The sequence below is a fragment of the Bubalus kerabau genome, chromosome 12 (assembly GCF_029407905.1).
Source record: "Bubalus kerabau isolate K-KA32 ecotype Philippines breed swamp buffalo chromosome 12, PCC_UOA_SB_1v2, whole genome shotgun sequence".
NCBI classification, from domain to species: domain Eukaryota; kingdom Metazoa; phylum Chordata; class Mammalia; order Artiodactyla; family Bovidae; genus Bubalus; species Bubalus kerabau.
In genome coordinates this window covers 47,796,390-47,814,347 of record NC_073635.1, presented here as the reverse complement: position 1 = coordinate 47,814,347, position 17,958 = coordinate 47,796,390, and positions in this window count along the sequence as shown.

Here is a 17,958-nt window from a genome sequence, read left to right as displayed (position 1 = left end):
TGTTTGTATGGAATGCAAAATCTCCACTTTTAAGACCTTCACATTTCCCCTTAAAATAACAATTCACATTTACAAGAAATCAAACTTTCTCTGTACAGAGGGGAAGGTCATAGTTCACCAATCATAATTCTGTACTTTTCAAACACAAAATTAGCAGTTTGATGCTAAATATAGAGCACACAAGAAAATGTTTATTTTAATAGTGAGTGGGATATATCTAACACAGCAAAATTTCTGAAGTAGTTTTCTTTTTTAATGGGTGAGTAATTTTGCATTGTCCCCTCTCCACCCAGCAGCCCAGTTTATAAGATCAAAAGAAATGATGGGGAGTTTCCAAAAACAAAAAAGTCCTTTCAGTATCTACCTCTTTCCGTTAATGTCAATCAATACTTTAGCAATGATGTTGTTCACATCAGCAGTTTGGTACTATGGGCCCCAAGTTAGCTAGGAAAGTTTGTTCATCAGCAAACCGTTATCAAATGCCTAGGTGCTAGGCAGTGTTTTAAATATATGGATTAATTTCATCTTCCTTCTAACTCTGAGAAGCAAGTATTATCAGGCTTGTGTTACAGATGGAAATCTGAGACACAGAAAGCTTGAATAAGCAGTGCGCATGAGGTTCCATAGCTAACAACCAGCACTTCTGGGATCTGATGACCGCCAACTGACTGTGGAGTGGACGTGTTCACCCGTCACTGAGACAGCTTCTCAGTGCTGCCAGGAGCTTTGGGGGAATACACACACAAGAGCATATGTTTGGTGGTGAGCCTCCTTCTACGACTGGGCGCTCCCAGAGATTTTCTTTGTTTCCTGGGTGTTTGGTCGTAAGAAGTCTTTAACTAGGACTTGAGGTTCAGAGCACAAGAGAAACAAAGGGAGCTTTGAGTGATTATGAAATGATTTTGCAGGGTCCTCAGAACTAAGACAAGGGATTTGGAATCTCAGCCTTATGTTCCTATGGTCTTGAGTGCATTTCAGGACAGTTTTACTTGTATTTTCTCACTGGTGGAAGGATTTCCACACACTTTAATAAGTGGAAGGAAGTGAAAAAGCTAAGGCAGGGAACCAAAGAAGTTATTTTTCTTTACATTTTAAAAATTGAAGTATAGTTGATTTACAATGTTGTATTAATTACTGCTGTATAGCAAAGTGGCCCAGTTATACATATATGTATATATATGCATTCTTTTCATATTCTTTTCCATTATGATTTATCACAGAATATGGACTATAGATCCCTGTGTTATACAGTAGGACCTTGTTGTTTATCCATTTTCTATATACCAGTTTGCATTTGTTAATCACAAACTTCTGATCCATCGCTCTTCAACCTCTCCCCCTGACACCACAAGTCTCTTCTCTATGTGGGTGAGTCTGTGTCTGTTTCATAGATAAGTTTATTTGTGTCATATTTAGATTCCAATATAAGTGCTGTCATAAGGTACTTTTTTCCTCTTTCTGACTTACTTCACTTAGCGTGATAATCTCTAGTCATGTCCCGAAGAAGTTATTTTTCTGCTTTCAGCTTGTTGAACTATGAGGATGGAGACAGAAATAGGGAGTCCAATAGGAGTTCAAGCTGGGAAAATGTCCTGGGCTTCACCAGTATTGCTACAGTAGTTGCTTTGAGCATTGACGAATTCTCAAAATATCAGATACGCAGAGAGTCAAATAAAGCCATTAGATGCTGTTGGGAAATTTTCTCCATGGATCTTTCTCTGCACTTTTTGCAGGCACTCACTGCTTGTGTTCTGAACAGTCTTCCTAGGCATGTTTATATAGTGAACAGCCTTGGAAGACAGAGATAGAGTCTCCCTCTGGTGCAAAGGGCAGGCATGTTTACTGTCCGTTACAATAAATAATTCAGGAAACCCAGGTTCTGGGTTTCTCTCCTCTAAGGCAATCTCCTACACGTTCAGGTGTCACCTGACCCTCTTTGCATCGTCCTGTGGGAACTGGGGGTTGGGAAACCTAAGTAAAAATATTGATACTCTAGCTACTGCAATTAACTTCCATTTTTTCTGGGCTAATAGTATTGTTTCTTCTGCCAGCACCTGTGAGACTATGGCAGGCCAACTTGGTAGCTTGCGAATAGGGTGATATCTTGGACCCTTTATAGTTCTTGAGAAATACATCCTAATATTGAAAGATCTTTCATTATTCCTTGGATGATATTTTCTTTTCATTGATGTGTATAATTGAATTTAGCTATCACTTCTATAATATATTCCTATTGCTTATATAATTTATTCTTTGAAAAATTTCCAAGCAAATTCAATGATGTCTTCCTCAGTCTACCTTCTTCCTTTGCCTACACACATTCTTTAACACCCTCTTACTTCAGCACATTCACATTTTGGTATTCATATCCAAGAAGAAAAAATATGCATAGGGCTGTGTCAGTGAGAACTGAGAAAAACACCTGGAAGATTGTACAGGCGACAATTTGGAAATCATTGTTTGAAACCATTACATCTCTGCAAGGTGATCAAACTCCGTTTCCCCTCCACCATGAGCACAGAATATTTTATTCATCAGAGACCTTCCATTTAGTTTAGTAACAAAGTGGTTTAACAGAGTTCTTGATTAGTACTAGGACACCTAACTTTTAGTCTTTACTTGGTCAAGAGTGCTGTGTCAGCAAAATGTCTCATTGTCTCTTTTATGAAAAAATGGGGATAATAAACCTTGCCACCTGCCTGCCTCACAGCAATATTGAGAATACTAATGAGAGTCTCTTGAGAGATCTTGAAATCTGCAGAAGGAGTATGCTATATAAATACGCAGCACCAAATCATATCATTTTAGATAGCTCACAGAAAGCACCTGAGCTAATCCCCTGTTTCTTCGGTGGAAGAAACCAAGGTCCAGAAAGGTGAACAGCCTAGTCTAAGGTCATAGACTTGGTTAGTGTGTAACAAAGAACAGGAAGTTCAGCCACCCAGTTTTCGCTTTTTAAAAGAGCTGCTTACTAGTAGGAAAAAAAGATGAATAATCCCAGGGAGTTCCAGGTATACAGTGATGTTATTCCCTTAGTGACTTGAGATAAGGTGGGTTGTTCCCTAGAGGCAAGTCAATTTGGTAATTGCAGTTCATCAAGGATTTTACTTGCATCAGATTGATATTTGGCTTTTGGCAGTTGTACTGATTCTACCTAAGTGAACGGTATTCTTGAAGATACCCTTGGAAGAGCTGGTACCTCAGTTAAGTGTGAAAGGAGTTGATGAACTCCTTCAGGTGACTGTGGCTCAATATGAGGCATATACATGTGAATATGCCGTCCTTTCCAGACCCCCATATTTTCGCTTTAGTAATTTACTTGGTATGATAGGTTTCCTCCAACTGCTTTGAAGTTTGCTAGTGTACACTTGCCAAGGAGCCTCAGCATCTTCCCTGGGCTCTGTGGTGCCAATGACAGCTGAGAACTGTCACACAGCCAAGACTCACTGGAAACTGTTTACCCATATCCAGGTACAAACATGGGGGCCCAAACCTGCCTCGCTTATTATGTTGGCGCTCTAATTAGGTACTAATTAAATATTGTGGCTGGAAACTTCCTCTTTCTGTGGTATGGAAGCCTTGTTTAAAGCAAATGCTATTTGAACCAAAACAGAAAAATATGTTAAGTCATCAGGAATTTCCAGGTGTCTTACTGGTAGCTCAGCTGGTAAAGAATCTGCCTGCAATGCAGGAGACGTCGGTTTGATCCCTGGATTGGGAAGATCCCCTGGAGAAGGGAACAGCTATCCACCCCAGTATTCTGGCCTGGAGAATTACATGGGCTACAGTCCATGAGACTGCAGAGTCAGACACGACTGAGCGACTTTCACTTCATTTCACTTTATGCTCTTAAGTGATCTTTCATTCAATATGTAGTAACCCAGTTTTCAAAAGTCTGTTCACATACCATTTGGAAATATGTCTTTATTCTGGGCTCGGTCAATTCAGTACACCAGAATTTTAATCTTCATTTGTTTCCGTTTTTTGCAATTAAATTTTAAACTGAAGGGAAGAATTTTTGAAAAAGATCATAGGGTTTGTGGAAACTGGCTGAAATTGGATCCTGAAAAATAGCACATGTGTTTTACTGAATGTACAACATACACTAAAGGAAACAAAGCGAATTTCTAATATCAGTTTTTAGTTCACAAAGAGCTGACACGGCAAGGGGATTAGTCTGTGTTCTGGTCCAGCCTAGCATCCCTTCAGAGAGCCCAGCATGGCTCTCTCCTCAGACCATCTTCCCCCAAATCACCAAATCCTGTTCCACTTGCAGGATGTTCCCTCTAAATAGCATCTTTTGCAGTCCCTCTAAAAGTCCCAGCTGCCTGAGCTGTCAGTGACTGGGCTGTCACTGTGACGCTACTATGCTGTCTTTGCAACTTGAGTATCTTTGTTCTCTTCCTTGTGTTCTCCGTCTGCCATGACTAGCGATGCATTTGGTGTGAAAGGAACAATTTAAATACACTTTGGTAAGAGCACCAGTGGACCACCTCCATTGTCCTTCCCCCACCCCTCCCTTGCATAGGGCCATGATGTGACCAGCGAAACACCATTTATCATTGTCAGGAACGTGTGGCTCAAAGCCATTATGTGTTTCTTTAATTCAGTTCCAATATAGGTAGATACAGATGTGCTGTTTATCTAATAAGACACATTGGCAATAGTCTCCTGCTTTTAATGTGTCCCTGCCTTAATTTGGACTAAATAACTTACTAATGATGATACTAACAATTCACATTTATTGAACACTTATAGTGTGCTAAGACATTGTTTTATTGTAACTTATAATTTATATGTTTTATTATAACTTATGTAATCCTCAAAACATAGAGGATAGATATTCATCTGTCTACATGATTGTTTCTTTCAGCAGCAAGAAGGGGACAAGTACACAAAAAAATATTTAAAGCTAAAGTCTGATGATTCTAGGGCTTCCCTGGTGGTTCAGCTGTAAAGAATCTGTCTACAGAGCAGGAGACCCAGTTCCATCCCTAGTTTGAGAAGATCCCCTGGAGAAGGAAGTGGCTACTCACTCCATTATTCTTGCCTGGGAAATCCCATGGACATAGGAGCCTGTCGGGCTACAGTCCATGGGGTCACAAAAGAGTTGGACATGACTTAGTGACTAAACAGTAACAAATGATGATTCTTTTGAGCGTCCTATGTTAGAGCAGAGGTGATCCGAGAAGTGTTTTGTGTTGTAATCTTGTGTCAATTGTGACAACACAGATGGGCACCGGTGTTTAAAGGAAGATTGTCTTGGATAGAAAAGACATCTTTCCAAATGTTTTAATTTGGACTAACAGATAACTTTTAAAAATGTCAGTAACGAATGTACAATTTATTGGCATGATCAAATGAGACTATCTGGGAATACTTTGTGATTGAATAGGTTTATATTGTTTTGTAATTGTTAAAACTAAATTACAGTATCATTAGGCTATAGGTGGATACTTATTTAGAAGAACTGAGGGAATGGAGCAGTTGTTTTTTTTCAATATCAGATATATAGTTCATGTGGGGGTCAAGGATCCGGCTTGTATTAGGATTTCTAAGGCAAAATAGAATGACTATTTAGGCAATGGTACTAAGTATAAACCTTCCTTCAAATGAAAAAAAAAAAACATAAACATGATACCAGTTTGTGGTTTGACTTTTAACATTAAGTATGTTATTTCTTAAAAAAAAATCACACAGAAAATTAAAATTTTACATAACCTGAAAGATACATACGTCCATTCCCTTTACCATTTCCATTTGTTGTGATATTTAAAAAATGTGTCCTGTATTAAAATTATAGCTCATCATAGTGTTCTTCTGATAGCTTATAAGTTTATTATAGGACTGACAAGTGTGTGCATGCTCAGTTGCTCAGTCACTCAGTTGTGTCCGACTCTTTGTGACCCCATGGACTATAGCCCACCTACCAGGCTCTTCTGAAATTTTCTAGGCAAGAAACCTGGAGTGGGTTACCATTTCCTACTACAGAGGATCTTATCAACCCAGAGATTAAACCTGTATCTCCTGCACTGGCAGGAAGATTCTTTTCCACTGAGCTACCTGGAAAGCCCAGGACTGACAAGGGAATAAACTCCAAAATATACAAACAGCTCATACAGCTCAATTAAAAAAACCCAATCAAAAAGTGGACAGAAGATATAAATAGACATTTCTCCAAAGAAGACATACAGATGGCCAAAAGGCCTATGAAAAGATATTCAACATTGCTAATTATTAGAGAAATGCAAATCAAAACTATAATGAGGTATTACCTTACACTAGTCAGAATGGCCATCATCAAAAAGTTTACAAGTAATAAATGCTGGAGAGAGTATGGAGAAAAAGGAGTCTTCCTACACTGCTGGTGGGATTGTAAGTTGGTAGAGGCACTATGGAGAACAGTGTGGAGGTTGCTTTAAAAACTAAAAATAGAGCTACCATATGGTCCTGCAATTCTACTACTGGGCATATATCTGGAGAGAAAATCATAATTTGAAAAGACACTTGCACCCCAATGTTCATGGCAGACTATTTACAATGGTTAAGACATGGAAGCAAGCTAAATATTTACACACACAATGGACTATTACTCAGACAAATTTTTGATTTATCTGGAATTTAAGTAAGCAATGCAAAGGAATAGAGAAAAGAAATAGAATGGGACGGACTAGAGATTTCTTCAAGAAAATCAGAGATATCAAGGGAACATTTCATGCAAGGATGGGCACAATAAAGGACAGAAACAGTAAGGACCAAAGAGAAGCAGAAGAGACTAAGAAGAGGTGGCAAGAATACACAGAAGAACTATACAAAAAAAAGTCTTAATGACCCAGATAACCATGATGGTGTGGTCACTTACCTAGAGCAAGATATCCTGGAGAGTGAAATCAAATGGGCCTTAGGAAGCATTACTACAAACAATATTTGTGTAGGGGATGGAATTCTAGCTGAGCTATTTAAAATCCTAAGAGACTATGCTGTTAAAGTGTTGCACTCAATATGCCAGCAAATTTGGAAAACTCAACAGTGCCCACATTCCTAGAAAAGGTCAGTTCTCATTCTAATCCCAAAGAAGGGAAATGCCAAAGAATGTTCAAAGTACTGCACAATCATGCTCATTTCACATGCTCACAAGGTTATGCTCAAAATTCTTCAAGTGAGGCTTCAGCAGTACATGAACCAAGCACTTCCAGATCTATAAGCTGGGTTTAGGAAAGGCAGAGGAAACACAAAATCAAATTGCCAACATTCATTGGATCATAAAAAAGCAAGGAAATTCCAGAAAAAACATCTACTTCTGCTTCATTGACTACCCTAAAGCCTTTGATTGTGTGGATCACAACAAAATGTGGAAAATTCTTAAAGAGATGGGAATACCAGACCACCTTTCCTGCCTCCTGAGAAGCCCGTATGCAGGACAGGAAGCAGCAATTAGAAACAGACATAGAACAACGAACTGGTTCCAAATTGGGAAAGGAGTACGTCAAGGCTGTATATTCTCACCCTAATTATTTTACTTATTTGCAGAGTACATCTTGCGAAATGCCAGGCTGGATGAATAATAAGCTGGAATCAAGATTTCAGGGAGAAATATCAACAATCTCAATTTTTCAGATGATACCACTCTAATGGCAGAAAGCAGAGGAGCTAAAGAACTTTTTGATGAGGATGAAAGAGGAGAATGAAAAAACTGGCTTAAAATTTAACACTTAGAAAACTAAGATCATGGCATCTGGTCCCATCACTTCATGGCAAATAGAAGGGGGAAAAGTGGAAACAGTTACACATTTTATTTTGGGGGGCTCAAAATCACTGCTTATGTTGTCTGCAGCCATGAAATTGAAAGATGCTTGCTCCTTGGAAGAAAAGCTATGACAAACCTAGACAGTGTATTAAAAAGCAGAGACATTACTTTGCCAATAAAGGTCCATTATAGTCAAAAATATATAGTCATATATTTTTTCCAGTAATCATGTATGCATGTAAGAGTTGAACAATAAAAAGTCTGAGTGCTGAAGAATTAATGCTTTCAGATTATAAGGTTGGAGAAGACTCTGGAGAGTCCCTTGGACTGCAAGGAAATCAAACCAGTCAATTAAAGGAAATCAACCCTGAGTATTCATTGAAGGACTGATGCTGAAGCTGAAGCTCCAGTATGTTGGTGACCTAATGCGAAGAGCTGACTCATTGGAAAAAACCCTGATGCTGGGAAAGATTGAAGGCAGGAGGAGAAGGGGGCGGCAGAGGATGAGATGATTAGATAGTATCATTGACTCAATGGACATGAAATTGAGCAAACTCTGGGAGACAGTGAAGGGCAAGGAGGCCTGGCTTGCTGCAGTCCATGGGGTTTGCAGAGAGTCACATGGCTTACTGACTGAATAACAGAAAGACTGAGGTCATTATCTAACTTTATTATTATTATTTTTTACAGACAATGACAATTTGCCCTAGTCGTATTTATTGAATAGTTCAGATTTGATTTGAAATGACATTTTTATCATATGATTAATCACTATGTACTTCCAGGAATGTGTATTCTGTTTCACTGATCTCATTACATATTCTTGTACCACATTGTTTTAATCATGATGGCTGTATAATACATTCCCATATCTTGTACTGCACTTTTCTCCTCTCTCTCCTTCTCAGCCTTCTCCTTCCTTTCAAATTGTCCTAAATATTTTTAATGTTCTTACATACTTATTATTAAGATAATCATTATGAATAAAGAAAATCTGAGATTTGAAAGAGAGTTGCATTAAATTTATGCAGTCATTTAGGGAGAACTAGTCTTGTTACAACATTGAATCTTCGTATTTAAGACAAGTTTTATCTTTTCATTTATTCAAGTCTTGTCTCTGTCCCTTAGTACAATTTCATAGTTTTCTTATTATAGGACCTATATATTTCTTTATCTATATATTTTGGGGAATAAAAACATGTTTTAAATGTATACTGTTTTAATATATAACTTGTTAGATGTTTAAATTACTTGTGAATGGGATCTCATTTTTTACAAATATTCTTTTAAAAGTACTTTTTATTTGGCTTGAAGGATTATCAGAGGGAAAAGATAGTCATATTTCACAAATGATTACAAAAGAATGTTTTAAGTTTTCATCAATGATGGACCAAGTAAATTTTGCTGATATGTACTAATGAATACAGTATGGCAATTCAAATGATGACATGGATCCACATTTACTGAGATAGAAAAGATGATCATAGTATATTGTTGAGTGAAAAACATTAAGGAATACCATTTGGCATGATATAATTATTGAAACATCATATGTACATAATCCATATGTACAGAAATGTTTGGAGAGAGGACTAACATGATTATTTTCCAAAGTATTAACTAGAAAGAGATTATTTCTGAGTGGCAGTTTTGGGGATGATTTTTATCTTCTTTTGTACATTTTTTTTAAGTAGCATTTATCATATTTTCGAAAACAGTGATGCAGTATAACACCAACAGAAAACATTAGACATTGTATAAGGATTAAAAACACAAAAAATTATGGTTTAGCATCATGTTTTCCTTGTAAAAACATTCTTGTGTATTTGATACAATGTTTATGAGTAGCCTTGAAAATAGCTTATAATTTTATTTGTTCTACTAAAATCTATTCAGCCTGCAAAATTGTTAGTAATTCGGTTTACTTAAGCTGTACCAATCACACTGGCAGTGACATCCTCACGTCTGAAGGACAGGATGACTTGTACTGGATTTCTTTGCTGTGCCATCATAAGTCCATCCTTGAGTTATTAATAGCACTCTGCTTCTCTCCAACGAAAATGAACGCATCTAATACTGTATTGGTTATCTTTAAAATTCCATGTGAAGCTTTAAAGGTGTTAGCATTTAAATAAAGCCTTTTTAAATAAAAGAATTAAGCTATGATGACATTTTTTTTTCTACTTCCAAAATAAAAGAAGTGATAATGGCAAATTATTTTTTTTCTACTTCCACAGTTTGTTTTTATAATTTGAGTCATATCCCTGACAAGTAAAAGAAGGAATTAAGTTGAACTAAGCCTCATGCCACATATCTAACATAATTTCTATAGCTTATAATCATTTTGTGAATTGATAGGAGAGTTAGTTATAAAACTGCTAAATTTCCTTATTGACAGTGTGATCATCATCATTCTTATAACCACCAGAACTCTGGGTATTACATTCTTACAATGTGTCAAACATGTTTTATGTGTATAATCCTACTGTTCTTTACATGTATAATCTTACTACCAACTATTTCTGAAGTAAGTATTGCTATGAGACCATAGAGATGGGGATTGTGAGGCTCAGAGACCAAGGAAGCTGTAGTTCATCACATGGGTTCAGGAGAAGTTGTTATTTGCCCAAGGCCAAACCACCTATGAACTTCAAGAAAATATGATCCTATTAGCAGTCTCCAAAGATTTAATTTCCAATGATACTACCCTTACTTTTCCTTTTGTTTACCTTTCTTTTATTATGCAGTTGCCTTTTCTAATTACATCTCCAAAGGGTGATTCAAGAAGAGATTAAAGGTTGTACAATCACCTCATATTATTAGAGAAGGTAAAGTCACACAAAAGTGTGACTTGGTCTAAATGCACACAGTGACTTGTCTACATTTTGTTTCATTGACAAAAATTTATCCAACATTTGCTTTGACAAATATTAATCCAACATTCCAGATGTTGTTTTATGTACTTTCAGTTCGGTTCAGTTCAGTCGCTCAGTCATGTCTGACTCTTTGCGACCCCATGGACTGCAGCACGCCAGTCTTCCCTGTCCATCACCAACTCCCAGAGTTTACTCAAATTCATGTCCATTGCATTGGTGATGCCATCCAACCATCTCATCCTCTGTCTTCGCCTTCTCCTCCCATCTTTAATCTTTCCCAGCATCAGGGTCTTTTCAAATGAGTCAGTTCTTAGCATCAGATGGCCAAAGTATTGGAATTTCAGCTTCAGCGTCAGTCCTTCCAATGAATATTCAGGACTGTATTCCTTTAGGATGGACTGGTTGAATCTCCTTGCAGTTCAAGGGACTCTCAGGAGTCTTCTCCAACACCGCAGTTCAAAAGCATCAATTCTTCAGCACTCAGCTTTCTTTATAGTCCAACTCTCACATCCATACATGACCACTGGAAAAATCATAGCCTTGACTAGATGGACCTTTGTTGGCAAAGTAATGTCTCTGCTTTTTAATATGCTGTCTAGGTTGGTTATAGCTTTTCTTCCAAGGAGCAAGCGTCTTTTAGTTTCATGGCTGCAGTCACTATCTGCAATGATTTTGGAGCCCAGAAAAATAAAGTCAGCCACTGTTTCAATTGTTTCCCATCTGTTTGCCATGAAATGATGGGACAGGATGCCATGATCTTAGTTTTCTGGATGTCGAGTTTTAAGCCAATTTTTTCATTCTCCTCTTTCACTTTCATCAAGAGGCTCTTTAGTTCTTTGCTTTTTGCCATAAGGGTCGTGTCATCTGTGTATCTGAGGTTATTGATATTTCTCCCAGAAATCTTGATTCCAGCTTGTGCTTCATCCAGCCTGACATTTTGCATGATGTATTTTGCATATAAATTAAATAAGCAGGGTGACAATATACAGCCTTGTCATACTCCTTTCATGATTTGGAACCAGTCTGTTGTTTCATGTCCAGTTCTAACTGTTGCTTCTTGACCTGCATGCAGTTTCTCAGGAAGCAGGTAAGGTGGTCTGGTATTCCCATCTCTTTAAGAATTTTCCACAGTTTGTTGAGATCCACAAAGTCAAAGGCTTTGGCGTAGTCAATAAAGCAGAAGTAGATGTTTTTCTGGAACTCTCTTGCTTTTTTGATGATCCAGTGGATGTTGGCAATTTGATCTCAGATTCCTCTGCCTTTTCTAAATCCAGCTTGAACATCTGGAAGTTCATGGTTCATGTACTGTTGAAGCCTGACTTGGAGAATTTTGAGCATTACTTTGCTAGTGTGTGAGATGAGTACAATTGTGCAGTAGTTTGAACATTCTTTGGCATTGCCTTTCTTTAGGATTGGAATTAGAACTGGCCTTTTCCAGGCATGTGGCCACTGTTGAGTTTTCCAAATTTGCTGGCAAATTGAGTGCAGCACTTCAACAGCATTGTCTCTTAGGATTTTAAATAGCTCAACTAGAATTCCATCCCCTCCACTAATATTGTTTGTAGTAATGCTTCCTAAGGCCCTTTTGACTTCACTCTCCAGGATGTCTTGCTCCAGGTAAGTGACCACACCATCATAGTTATCTGGGTCATTAAGACTGTTTTTATATAGTTCTTCTTAATCTCTTCTGCTTCTCTTTGGTCCTTACTGTTTATGTCCTTTATTGAGCCCATTCTTGCATGAAATGTTCCCTTGATATCTCTGATTTTCTTGAAGAGCTCTCTAGTCTTTCCCATTCTATTGTTTTCCTCTATTTCTTTGCATTGGTTGCTGAGGAAGGCGTTCTTATTTCTCCGTGCTGTTCTTTGGAACTCTGCATTCAAATGGATATATCTTTCCTTTTCTCCTTTGCCTTTAGCTTCTCTTCTTTTCTCAGCTATTTGTAAGGCCTCCTCAGACAACCATTTTGCCTTTTTGCATTTCTGTTTCTTGGGGATGGTCTTGATCACTGCCTCCTATACAATGTCACGAACCTCCATCCATAGTTCTTCAGACACTCTTTCAGATCTAATCCCTTGAATCTGTCACTTCCACTATATGTTGTAAGGGATTTGATTTAGGTCATACCTGAATGGTGTAGTGGTTCTCCCAACTTTCTTCAATTTAAGTCTGAATTTGGCAATAAGGAGTTCATGATCTGAGCCACAGCCAGCTCCCAGTATCATTTTTGTTGACTCTATAGAGCTTCTCCCAGAGGAGGCAATGGCACCCCACTCCAGTACTCTTGCCTGGAAAATCCCATGGATGGAGGAGCCTGGTGGGCTGCAGTCCATGGGGTTGCTAAGAGTTGAACACGACTGAGCGACTTCAGTTTCACTTTTCACTTTCATGCATTGGAGAAGGAAATGGCAACCCACTCCAGTATTCTTGCCTGGAGAATCCCAGGGATGGAGGAGCCTGGTGGGCTGCCATCTATGGGGTTGCACAGAGTTGGACACGACTGAAGCAACTTAGCAGCAGCAGCATAGAGCTTCTCCATCTTTGGCTGCAAAGAATATAATCAGTCTGATTTCAGTATTGACCATCTGGTGATGTCCATATGTAGAGTTATCTCTTGTGTTATTGGAAGAGGGTGTTTGCTATGACCAGTGTGTTCTCTTGGCCAAACTCTGTTAGCCTTTGCCCTGCTTCATTTTGCACTCCAAGGCCAAATTTGCCTGTTACTCCAGGTAGCTCTTGACTTCCTGCTTTTGCATTCCAGTCCCCTATAATGAAGAGGATCTCTTTTCTGGGTGTTAGTTCTAGAAGGTCTTGTACGTCTTCATAGAACCATTCAACTTCAGCTTCTTTAGCATTACTGGTTGGGGCACAGACTTGGATTACTGTGATATTGAATGGTTTGCCTTGAAAATGAACAGAGATTATTCTGTCATTTTTGAGATTGCACCCAAGTACTGCATTTCAGACACCTTTGTTGACTATGAGGGCTACCCCATTTTTTCTAGGGATTCTTGCCCACAGTATTAGATATAATAGTCATCTGAGTTAAATAGACTTTACAAGTATAAATTTAATTCTGCTGATAACTCAGTAAGGCAGGTACATTATTATCCCCACTGGACAAAAGAGAAAACTGAGGCATCCTAAAGTTGAGCAACAGGGCCAGTCACATATCTAGCAAGTGATAGGGTTGGAGTGCCGGTCACTGGGCAAGTGTTTGCCCTTATTCACTCTGCCATGTTGCCTCGAACAAGAATCCAGGGCTGTTGGTTTCCACTCATTTTTCCTTTTACTGTATTGGCCAATTATTTCAATTTGTGTTTAGAAAAAGAGTTCTCTGGACTCTGCCATTGAAAAATAACTAGTTTTATACATTTTATAAAAATGAACTTCAGCAATACTGTTAAAATGTAACCATAGTAAAATGATATTCTGAAGCAATGTTTATGGTTATATAGGACTTTCTTAGGGCTTCCCTGGTGGCTCAGCAGTAAAGATCCTCCCACAATGCAGGAGATGCAGGTTTGATCCCTGGGTCAGGAAGATCCTCTGGAGGGGGGCATGGCAACCCACCGCGGTATTCTTGCCTGGAGAATCCCATGGACAGAGGAGCCTGGGTGACTACAGTCCATGGCGTCCCAAAGAGTCAGACACTAAGCGACTAAGCATGCATGCAGAACTTTCTTATTGATGATAGCTTTTTCACCAATACCTGCTGATCTTCCATAATGCTAATTTACACCCAATGTTGACACTTGCCAGACTGTCTTTGCAAGCATAAATATTAGACATACCAAAATTTGATTCTGGCTTATCCTTTACTTTGAATAAAGAGATCTAAAAATCAATCTGTACAAGCTGCGTTTCATTTTCTATGAATAGAGGTCAAGTATATCAGGGCAAGGGTAGTATTAAAGGTAATTTATGGTGTCAAAATAAACGTATTAGGTAAGCAGCTTTTAAAATTTTGACTTGAGTAGGATACACAAACTTTAAATGTTTTATTTTCCACCATCTTGCAACAGACCTTTGTGAAATAAGCATTAGTTCTTCCTGGGTTATATATATGTGTGTGTGTTTAACTCATTTTTTGGTAAATGGGCATTAGGGAAAAGAGCTTATAGTTTCAACATCTCTGAGTCCACTTCCTAGTGATATGACTTCGAGCAAGTGACTTTATTTTCCACAAACTTTAGTTTCCTCATGTGTACAACAGAAATCTTATTCCTAAATCATGGATTTGTGAGGACTGAATAAGATGATACATTTAATTTGTTTTGTTAATAGAAAGTGCAATTTATTTTTAAAGTGTCAACAAATGATGTTAATTCTACCGACTGATTTCGCACCCGTGCTGAGGCAGGGTACGGCAATGGATCGCATGCTGATTACGATTCACTCTATTGGATTTTAATCTGAGCTCTATTAGTATACTCACTGTGAAAGCCAGGAAAATGTCTCGGACTCAGACTCTTGTACAATCCAAGGGCTGGACTAGGAAAGCTTTCAGGTCCTTACCAGGTAAGAGTTTATGTTTGGAATGTTCTGAAGTACATGCAGTTTAGTGATCTGAGTACAAGGTTAGGATTACAAGTCTTGGAGCTAAAATGTTTATATTTGACACCAATTATGTATAAGGATGAAAATCACATAATTTTGTAAGCCCCTAGTTTCCCCTCTTTAAAAATGAGAATTGATGTAACTATGCAAAGACTGTCATTCAAATCCAGAAATTCTCAATCTTTTTAAAAAAGCAACAGAATCCTTTTATAATTACAGTTATTAGGGAAACCCCAATATGTAAAAAATTTTATCAAATACATAAAATACAAAAAAATGCAGATTCTTTCCTAAAATAAAGACCTTTTTTTTTTGAACTCATTGTTTTTCTCTCTAAACCCACTCTTCTTTACTCCTTATTACCCAGTTGGTTAAGACAGTACCTGTGAATTATCTTGGACTTTTGTTCATACTTCCTCTGATATACCAATGATCACCAAGGAAATTTTACCTTCTGTATAATTCTTTTTTTTTTTTTTTTTTTTGTTGGTTTTTTTTTGTTGTTTTTTTTTGTATAATTCTTGAATGCTTTTTTTCCCTGTCCACCCTCACTGGCACTCTGCTCCTTCAACCCTCTTGCTTGGCCTATTATAATAAACAGCACGTTGGTTCTCCACAAGTGGTCTTTCTGATATGCAAACTTGAATGCACCCATTTCTCCTCCCATTTACCTGCCACAAGGACCTCTAGAGCACTCTGATAAAATATGAGGTCTCTGGTGAAGATTTTTGAAGAAGACTTAGGATTGTAGTCATCTGCATTCACTCTTGGGCTTTCCAGGTAGCTCAGTTAGTAAAGTATACGCCTGCAATTCAGGAGAACCCCGTTCGATTCCTGGGTCAGGAAGATCTATCTGCTGGAGAAGGAATAGGCTTGGTTTTCATAGTGTTTTAAAGTGGGAAGAAACACCAGAAACCCCCCGGGTCAAACATCTATCACTGAATCAATCCAATTTATAACCTCCCCTTCTTCAGATCAAGTCTATTCTGTCAGTGTTCTCTTTCCTCTTTTGAAAATGCAGTCTACGTTTATAGGAGTTTTTTTTTTTTTTTTTTCCACCAACCATATATTAAGTTGTGTCAGTGTGTACATTGTAGTCTATTGAACTCATGTAATTACTGTGAACCTACAACAGCTTTACAAAAATACATTTAGTATTTGCCAGGGCAAATCTCTACGCAATTTTCTTTCTAAAAATGTTCTTGATTATCAGGCACATTATTCTTCCAGAAGAACTTTAGATTCATTTTGTCAAAAAGTTCTATTGAAGTTTTCAGTGGAAAAACTCTTAGCTTTGTAGATTAAGAAAGAACTGACATTTAAGCAGTATTAAATCATCTTAATAACTTCTATGCTTTTCTATTTTATTTGTTTAAAAACATCTTGTACTTTTTCATGTAAATCTGCATATTTTATGTTTAATTTATTCCTAGATATTCTATATATTTTGGTGCAATTGTGAGTGGGATTTAAAAACTACATGTTTCTAATTGAATATTGTTGATATTTAGAAATAAACTATATTTAGTGTATTTCTTTATCTGACCATTTGTAGAAAATGTACAAATCCTTGGATTTGGATCCTTGATTTTATATCAAAGCCTGGTTAACTATAAAAAATTCCCTTCCTCTTCAAGATCAATTATAACTGTCAGAAAGTAAAGTCAATTTTATTTTTAGAATTTCTTCACTCATAGTTTACTTTCCCAGTTAGAATCTATGCCTGTATGATTCATATATTTTCCCTGCATTTCTGAATGTACAACTTAACATTTAGCCCTCATATTTTTTTTTTCCATTTTGAGTGTAAGTTACTCAGAGGATATCGTTAATGCTTCTTCCATAGAGCAAAAGTTCCAAATATCATGATTGTAACTATAACAATGAATTTGATCTTTTCCTTTCAATGTTTATCAGACTCCCCATGGATGTGACTTATACAACATATCTAGGCTTTTAAAAGTCTCTGTTGGCGATTCCTTTAACAATTCTTTGCCTTCATCATAAAGGGACTTGAGGAAATGGCAACCCACTCCAGTGTTATTGCCTGGAGAATCCCAGGGACGGGGAAGCCTGGTGGGCTGCTGTCTATGGGGTAGCATAGAGTTGGACACGACTGAAGCAACTTAGCAGCAGCAGCAGCAAAGTGAGCTGAACTTTATCATTTGTGTATACCCAGCTAAATCACTTCTATAAATAGCACAATCTATGTTATTCATCATTGTTAGGAAACAAGCTATTTGGTTAAGCAAATTTTCTGAGGACATTATCTCTTCAAGGGTCAGAACTTAAAATTTATTTCAGATTTACATCTTTCCAAAACACATGCAACACTATATATGATATTTATTTTCCAACCTTGGTAGCTAGATTCTTTAAAAACATAGTACTGGAGAAATTCAGCCATTAAATGTAAAAGATGATGAGAGCTAACTGATGCTTAAGTAAAGCTATTCAGGCTTTTATAATATTTCTACACTAGAATTGTGTGTTTAAACAGTGAGTGAATATGTTCACTAAACTGGTAGAGAACAATTAAATTAAGAGAATATCAATGATGTTTTAGAAATGTTAAGTAACCATGGTAATTTGTACTAATTTTTATTTACTATCCATTTGTTAGTGGAATATTGTCTTCCAGTCAATGAGAAGCTTAAATAGCAATTTAGTTTTACTTTGTTGCTAATAATAAGTTTTGTAGGAGGTACTTATTTTTCATAACTTCTTGCTATGTGTTGTGTTGCCATCAAATTAATATGTTGAATTTCTAACCTC